Here is a 9997-nt window from a genome sequence, read left to right as displayed (position 1 = left end):
GGTCTGAGCACCTAGAAAATCCCTTTTCCCAGAAGCATTTGAATAAAGTACCTGCCTATTGGTGTTATCATCTGCAGAGCCAATCTGGTGATACAGTCTAGCCTGAAAGTTTGGTGCACAGGTATGCCTGATTAGCTTGTCAGTTTTGGGACCAGCTTATGCCTTCCTTTCCACACCTCCCAAGGGAGAAGCTAATCTGTTACCCTGTCCACTGTTGAATACAGCCACCATTCTGTTAACCACAAATGCAGGAACCTCAATAGCCTACCTTACAGCTCTGACTAAAGTGGGACTTGAGTGGAGAACACAGCCAGCAGCTTTGTGCATTCAGAGTGCAAGTTGGTAGTCCTGTCTATCTGTGGAGTATAGCATACAGGCCTGTCTGATTTGATTACCAAACAATAAATCTTGTAGCCTTTCTGCAGTCCCAAATTGGCAGGAAAGCTAGTTTAGATCTCTGGCCAAAGACAAATAAAGTTTCTAGCCTGACCAGACCAAAAAAGCTAACCAGAGCTCCTGGAAATATCTGTAACTCAACCTACAACTTCGATTATAGCACGAGATGAGCAGGGAGCCAGCAAGTATCATTACCCCTTGCCAGAGCTAGCAGAGTTGTCCATCAGTCCAGGGAACCTGATGCATAGTCCTCCCTAATTTTATCCCCAAACAAGAGCCTTGCCAGTCTTAAGGCCTGACAAGGGACCTACCATACAGAATATTCCATCCAACAATAGCAGTATATACATTCTTCTCTAAGCACACGTGAAACATTGTTGGGGGGACGATCATATGTTAGGCCACACAACAATTAGTAACAAACTCAAGAAGTTAAAATCATAACAAATATGGACCACACTGGAGCATACTGACCATATAAAAGAGAAATCAATAATAAGAGAAAACCTGGGAAAGTAATGAATACATGCAAATTAACAGTTTCCTGAACAACCAATGGGTCAAAGAAGAAATCAAAAGGGAAATAAGAAATATTTCGGGACAAATAAAAATGGAAACATGATGTACCAAAAATTATGCGATGAAGCAAATGTATTTTTTTAAAGATTATATTTATTTATTTGACACAGAGAGAGACACAGTGAGAGAGGAAACATAAGCAGGGGGGTTGGAAGAGGGAGAAGCAGGCTTCCCGCCAAGCAGGGAGCCCAATGTGGGGCTCAATCTCAGGATTCTGGGAACATGAGCTGAGCTGAAGGCAGATGCCCACCAACTGAGCCACCTAGGTGCCCCAAAGCAAATGTATTTTTAAGAGGGAATTTTATAGCTATAAACACATACATCAAGAAAATGGAAAGATCTCAAGTAACAAACATAATTTTATACCAAAAGGAACTAGAAGAACAAAAACAAAATAAGGCTAAATTAGGAAAAGGAAGGCAATGATAATTATAGCAGAAATAAATGAAATTGAGAACAGAAAAACAATAAGAATATTTTAACAATTGGTTCCTTTAGCAATTGTAAAGATAAAAAAAAAAATTGGCATAATCTCTTCCAGTCCTGTCCATGTTGATACAAAAGTTGGGTATTCATCCTTTCTGGTGGGGGTGGGAGGTCGGTGGAGCCAGGTGGTGGGTATTATGGAGGGCACGTATTGCATGGAGCACTGGGTGTGGTGCATAAACAATGAATTGTTACACTGAAAAGAAATAATTTAAAAAAAATTGACAAAACTTCATCTAGATTAACGAAGGAAAAAAGAGGATCCAATTTTAAAAAATTATAAATGGAAAGGAAGACATTACAACTGATATACCAGAAATACAAATAACCAAAAGAAGCTACTATGGACAACTATATGCCAACAACTGAACAACACAGAAGTGGAAATTTTTTTAGAAACATATAACCTACCAAGACTTATTCAGAAAGAAAAAGAAAATTTGAATACAATGATTACTAATAAGATTGAACCAGTAATCAAAAATTTTTGAGTGAAGATCCCAGGACCAGATAGCTTCATAGTGAACTTTAAGAAATATTTAAAGAAAAATTAACACTGATCTTTCTCAACTTTTTCAAAAAAATTTAAGATGAGAAATAGTCTCAAACTCATCTTAGGCAGGTAGCATTACCCAGATACCAATGTCAAAGAAGGACAGTATCAGAAAATAAAAACTACAGGTCAATATCCCTGATGGATATAGATGCAAATATTTTCAATAAAATACTGGCCAACCAAACTCACTAGCTTTAAAAGAATTACTAATCATGGCCAACTGGTATTTATTTCTTGGATGAAAGGATGGCTTAACATATATAAATCTATGTGATATGTTAAATTAATGGAATGAAAGAAATCATATGATCATCTGAATGGAAACAGAAAAGGCATACAACATTCGATATCTATTCATGCTAAAAAAAAAAAAACTCAAAAGATTAGGTAGAGATAGAATGTATCTTAATACAATAAAGGCCGTGCATCACAAAGCTGAAAGCATGAAAGCTTTTTCTCTAAGATCAGGATCAAGTCAAGGGTGCTCACTCTTGCCACCTCTATTTAACATATTACTGAAAGTTCTGGATAGAGAAATCTGGCAAGAAAAATAAATTAAACTCATCAAAATTAATAGGGAATAAGTAGAATATTTTCTAGTTGTTACTGACATGATTTTATATGTTGATTACTCTAAATTTAAATTGAAATTAGCTATAATCAACAAATTAAGTGAAGCTGCAGGATAAAAAATTAACATACAAAAATCAGGAGTGTTTCTGTACATTAATGAAGAATTATCCTAGAAAAGGGAAAGACCTAACTTACGCAATAAATAAAATATTTAGAAATAAATTAAGCCCAGGAAGTCAAAGTTTTATTTTGGATATTATAAGACATTTATGTAAGAAATCAAAGACAAAAGTAAGTAGAAAAGTATTCAGTGTTTATGGTTGGAAGTATTAATATTGTTAAAATGTCCATACTACCAAAGTTATCTACAGATAAAATGTAATCTCTATTAGGATTCCAATGGCATTTCTTACAGAAATAGGAAAAAATCCTAAAATTTATACAAAACCACAAAAGACTTTGGATAGCCAAAACAATACTAAGAAAGAAAAACACAGCAGGCAGCATAACATTTACTGATTTCAAACTATATTATAAAGTTTTGATAATTAAAACAATATGTTACTGGCCTTGAAACAGACACATCAATGGAAGAGAATTGAAGGGCCTAGAAGTAAACCTATGCATTTAAGTCAACTAATATTTGACAAGGATATGAAGAATTCTCAATGGAAAAAAGAGAGTCATTTCAATAAATGGTGCTGAGAAAATTGGATATTCACATGTAAAAGAATGAAATTATATCCATTTCTTACAACACTAAAATAAACTCAAAATGAGTTAAAGATTGAAACTGTAAACCTCCTAGAAGAGAACATAGGAAAAAAGCTCTTTAACATGGTCTTGGCAACGTTTTTTCAGATAGGACACCTAAAGCACAAGCAATAAAAACAAAATAAAACAAAAGAAAAACAAAAAAATATGACTACATCAGACTAAAAAGCTTCTGAATAGCAGAAGGAATGATGAATAAAGTGAAAACTCAATCTACAGAATGGGAAAACAATTGTAAGCCATATATGTGATGAGATGTTAGTATTTAAAATACAAAAAGAATGCATACATTTCCACATCAGAAAAATAAAAGGATTAAAATGTGGACAAAGGGCCTGAATAGACATTTTCCAAAGAAGATATTCAAATGACCAACAGGCACATAAATAGGTTAAATATCACTAATCACTAGGGAAATGCAAATCAAAACCACAATGAGGTATCACTGTCATACCTGTGAAAATTACTATTATTAAAAAGATAAGACATAACAATGCTGTCAAGACAAGGGCCAAAGGGGAACCCTTGGGCACTGTTGGTGGGATTATAAATGGAGGCTACTAAAAACATTAAAAATAAAATTACTATATGATCCAGCATATATTCTGGGGATACATCTGAGGGAAAAAATTCATGATGATGAAGCATTATTTGATTGTTTGATTATTTGATTATAGCATTATTTACAGTAGCCGAAACATGGAAGCAACCTAAGTGTTCATCAGCAGATGAATGGATAAAGAAATTGTAGTGCTTTTGTGCGCGCACGCGCGCGCACACACACACACACACACAGGAATACTGAATACTCTTTGGCTATGAAAAGTACAGAAATCGTTCCAGTTGTGACAACTTGGATGAACCTTTTTTGAAGATATTATGCTAAGTTATATAAGTAAGACAGAGAAAGACAAATACTATATGATCTCACTTCTATGGGGAACCTTAAAAAAACAAACCCCCAAACAACCTTAAAACAAAAAAGCAAAACTCAAACTCATAGAAAAACAGATCTGACTTCCAAAGAAGATGGCAGAGTAGAAGGATCCTAAGCTCAACTCATTCCAAAGATACACCTTGATAACACCCACATCAGTGTAAGTAACCCAGAAAATGACCCAAGGCTTGCCAGAACAGACTCTTCACAGCTAAAAGTAAAGAAGAGGCCATATCAAAAAGTGGAAGGAAGTGAGAGATGGGATCAGGAACAAAACAGACCCATGAGACTGTCTGCTGGAGGGAGGGATACTGCAAGCACAGAAAAGAGAGGAACAAACCCTGAACCAGGCACTCCAGGCAAGGGGGTGGGGGCGGTACTGGGAAGATAAATCCCCATAATATTTGCCTCTGAAAACCAGAGGGACTTAACTTTGTGAGTTTTTACAGTCAGTGGGGCTTTAACACCAGAAACTTAAAAAAATCAGCAGACAATTATTATATGATCTCACTGACACATGGAATTTAAGAAACAAAACAGAGGATCATAGGGTAAGAGAGGATAAAATAAGACTAAACCAGAGGGAAACAAAGCATAAGAGACTCTAATCATAGGAAACAAACTGAGGGTTGCTGAAGGGGGGGGTAGTGGAGGGATGGGGTAACTGGGTGATAGACATTAAGGAGGGCATGTGATGTAATGAGCAGTGGGTATTATATAAGACTGATGAATCAAAGGTCTGTACCTCTTAAACCAATAACATACTATATGTTAAATAATTGAATTTAAAATTTAAAATGTTTTTTTAAAAATCAACCCAAGGAGGTCCACACCAAGACATAAGGTAATTAAAAAGGCAAAAAAAAGTGGTGATTAAAGAGAAATTTTTAAATGGCAGGAGAAGGGGCACCAAGTGATGGCTCACTTGGGTAAGTATCTGACTTTGACTTAGATCAAGATCTGTGTCTGGGATCCAGGGCTGTGTCCTGGTCTGCATTCAGTGGAGAGTTTGCTTCTCCCTTTCTTTCTTCCTCATCCCCTCCCCCTTCTTATGCATGTTCTCTTTAAATAAATAAATAAATGCACATTAGTATGCAAGTAAGTAAATAACCTCTCAAAACTGAATCAGGAAGAAATAGTTGGAATAGAGTGATTACTAGCAATGAAATCAAGTAATTTAAAAAATGCCCAATAACAACAATAAAAAAGGTCCAGGACTGGGGCGCTTGGGTGGCTCAGTGGGTTAAAGCCTCTGCCTTCAGCTTGGGTCATGATCTCAGGGTCCTGGGATCGAGCCCCACATCGGGCTCTCTGCTCAGTGGGGAGCCTGTTTCCCCCTCTCTCTCTGCCTGCCTCTCTGCCTGTCAAATAAATAAATAAAATCTTTAAAAAAAAAAAAAAAGGTCCAGGACCAGATGCCTTTCTAAAAACCAAAACAAAACAGCAACAACAACAACAACAAAAAACCCCAAACAAATGAATTTTACCAAACATTTAAAGATTTAAATGATTAATATGGTCCTCTCACTGGATTCAGACAAAGCATTTAACAAAATACTGCATCCTTTCTTGGAAAAAAAAAAAACCCCTCAAACATGTAGGATAGAAGGAGCATAACGTCATAAAGTCCATATATGAAAGACATATAACATCCTCAATAGGGAAAAACAGAGCTTTTTCCCTAAGGTCAGGTACATGACAGAGATGTCCACTATCACCATTGTTGTTCAACATAGTACTAGCAGTTCTAGCCTCACCAATCAGACAGCAAAAATAAACAAAAGGCATCCAAATCAGCAGGAAAGATGGCAAACTTCCACTCTTTGCAGACAACATGATAGTTTAGGTAGAAAACCTAATTTTAAAAAAAGGGTGAGTATCCAAAACCTATAAAGAATTTGTCAAATTCAACACCCCCAAAACAAATAATACAGTTAAGAAATGGGCAGAAGACATGAATAGACATTTTTCCCAAAGACATACTGGCTAACAGACACATGAAAAGATACTCAATGTCACTCATCATCAGGGAAATACAAATCAAAACTACAAGATATCACCTCACACCTGTCAGAATGTCTAAAATTAACAACACAGGAAACAACACATGTTGGCGAGGATGCAGAGAAGGAGGAATCCTCTTACGCTGTTGGTGGGAATGTAAACTAGTGCAGTCACTCCAGAAGACAGTATGGAGGTTCCTCGAAAAGGTAAAAACAGAACTACCTTATGACTCAGCAACTGCACTACTAGGTATTTACCCAGAGGATACAAAAATGTTGATTTGAAGGGACACATGCACCCTGAAGTTTATAGCAGCATTATTTATAATAGCCAAATTATGGAAAGAGAGCAAATGTCTATCAACTGTTAAGAAGATGTGGGGTATATATACATGTCTATTATGTGTCTATTAGCCATTATGTCTTTGGGGGGATATATAATATTGCTCAGCCATCAAAATGGAGCTAGAGTGTATTATGCTAAGTGAAACAAGTCAAAGAAAAATGAATACCATATGATTTCACTCATATGTGGAATTTAAGTAACAACAAATGAACATAGGGGAAAGGGGGGAAAGACAGAAAGGGAAGCAAACCATAAAAGACTCTTAACTATAGAGAACAAATTGAGGGTTGATGGAGGGGAGGTGGGTGGAGGATGGGCTAAATGGGTGATGGGTGTTAAGGAGGACATTTGTTGTAATGAGCACTGTGTGTTATGTGTAAATGATGAATCACTAATTTCTACTCCTGAAAATAATATTACACTACATGTTACCTAACAAGAATTTAAATAAAATCTTGAAATTAAGTAAGTAAATAAATAAATAAATAAAATCTTTTGAAAAAAAAAGAAAGAGAACCTGAAAGACTCCACCAAAAAATTGCTAGAACTGACACAGGAATTCAGTAAAACCCCAGGACATAAAATCAATATATAGAAATCTATCACATTTTTATATAACAACAATGAAACAGCAGAAAGAAAAATCAAGGAATTGATCCCATTTACAACTGCAACCCATAAGATACCCCAATGTTTATAGCAGCAATGGCCACGGTCGCCAAACTGTGGAAAGAACCAAGATGCCCTTCAACAGATGAATGGATAAGGAAGATGTGGTCCATATACACTACGGAGTATTATGCCTCCATCAGAAAGGATGAATACCCAACTTTTGTATCAACATGGATGGGACTGGAAGAAATTATGCTAAGTGAAATAAGGAGAGAGAGTTAATTATCATATGGTTTCACTTATTTGTGGAGCATAACAAATAACATGGAGGACATGGGGAGATGGAGAGTAGAAGGGAGTTGAGGGAAATTGGAAGGGGAGATGAACCATGAGCGACTATGGACTCTGAAAAACAATCTGAGGGTTTTGAAGGGGCGGGGGGTGGGAGGTTGGGGGAGCCAGGCAGTGGGTATTACGGAGGGCGCTTATTGCATGGAGCACTGGGTGTGGTACATAAACAATGTATTCTGTTACACTGAAAAGAAATAAATAAATAAATAAAAGGGAAAAAAAAGAAAAAAAAGATACCTAAAAATAGACCTAAACAAAGAGGTAAAAGCTCTGTATGCTGAAAACTATAGAACATTCATGAAAGAAATTGAGGAAGATACAAAGAAATGGAAAGATAGTCCATACTCATAAATTGGAAGAACAAATATCATTAAAATGTCTATACTACAAAAGCAATCAAATTATTCAATGCAATCCCTATCAAAAGAACACCACAATTTTTTTTTTTTACAAAGCTAGAACAAACAATTCTAAAATTTGTAAGGAACCAGAAAAGACTCTAACATGCCAAAGTCATGTTGAAAATGAAAACAGGGTGATGGGTATTGAGGAGGGCATGTGCTATGATGAGAACAGGGTGTTATACTTAACTCATGAATGTATTATATTATCATGTATTATATTGTGTATTATACAGTGGCTAACTGAACATAATTAAAAAAAGAAAAGAAAAGAAAACCAAAGCTGGAGACATCACAATTCTGTGCTTCAAGCTGTATTAGAAAGCACTAATCATTAAGACAGTAGGGTATTGGCACAAAACCAGACGTGGTGATCAGTGGAACAGAGAACCCAGAACTAGACAAACAACCATATTGTCAACTAATCTTTAACAAAGCAGGAAAAGGCACCTGGGTGGCTCAGTGGGTTAATGCTCTGCCTTTGGCTCAGGTCATGATCCCAGGGTCCTGGGATTGAGGTCTGCATTGGGCTCTCTGCTCCGCAGGGAGCCTCTTCCCCCTTTCTCTCTGCGTGCCTCTCTGCCTATTTGTGATCTCTCTCTGTGTGTCAAATAAATAAATAAATAAAATCTTAAAAAAAAAAGGCAGGAAAGAATGTCCAATGGAAAGAAGATAGTCTTTTCAACAAATGGTGTTGGGAAAATTGGGCAGTCATATTCAGAAGAGTGAAAGTGAATGACTTTCTTACACCATATACAAAAATAAATTCAAAATGGATGAAAGATCTGAATGTGAGGCAGAAAACCATCAAAATCCTAGAAGAAAACACAGGCAGCAACCTCTCTGATACTAGCTATAGCAATTTTTTACTAGACACATCTCCGGAGGCAAGGGAAACAAAAGCAAAAATGAACTATTGGGACTTCATCAAAATAAAAAACTTCTGCACAGCAAAGGAAACAATCAACAAAACTAAAAGGCAACCAATAGAATGGGAGAAAATATTTGCAAATGACATATTGCATAAAGTACTGGTATCCAAAAATCTACAAATAACTTAATCAAAGTCAACACCCACAAAATAAATAATCCAATGAAGAAATGGGCAAAAGGCATGAACAGACATTTCTCCAAAGAAGACATACAAATGGCTAATAGACACATGAAAAAATGCTCAAAATCACTCATCAAGGAAATAAAATCAAAACCACAATGAGATATCATCTCACACCTGTCAAAATGGCTAAAATGAACAACTCAGGAAACAACAGATGTTGGGAAAGATGTGGGGAAAGGGAACCCTCTGGCACTGTTTGTGGGAATGCAAACTGGTGGAGCCATTCTGAAAAACAGTATGGATGTTCTTTAAAACGTTAAAATAGGGGGCGCCTGGGTGTCTCAGTGGGTTAAAGCCTCTGCCTTTGGCTCAGGTCATGATCCCAGGCTCCTGGGATCGAGCCCCACATCGGGCTCTCTGCTCCGCGGGGACCCTGCTTCCTCCTCTCTCTCTCTGCCTGCCTCTCACCCTAGTTGTGATTTCTCTCTGTCAAATAAATAAAATATTTTTAAAAAAACGTTAAAAAAGACCTACCCTACAGCCCAGCAATTGCACTACTGTGTATTTATCCAAAGGATACAAAAATATTGACTTTAAGGGGCACATGTGCCTCAATGTTTATAGCGGCACTATCAATAATAGCCAAACTATGGAAAGAGCCCAAATATCCATTGACTAATGAAAGGATAAAGACGACGTGATACACACACACACACACACACACACACACACACACACACAGAAACACACACTGGATTATTACTCAGCCATCAAAAAGAATGACATCTTGCCATTTGCAATGACATGTATGGAACTAGAATATATTATACTAAGTCTAATAACTCAGTCAGAGAAAAGCACTCATATATGGAATTTAAGAAACCAAACAGATGAACATAGGGGGAGGGAAGAAAAAATAAGGCTAA

This window comes from Meles meles, chromosome 2, assembly GCF_922984935.1.
Source record: "Meles meles chromosome 2, mMelMel3.1 paternal haplotype, whole genome shotgun sequence".
NCBI lineage: Eukaryota > Metazoa > Chordata > Mammalia > Carnivora > Mustelidae > Meles > Meles meles.
This window is presented reverse-complemented; position numbering follows the sequence as displayed.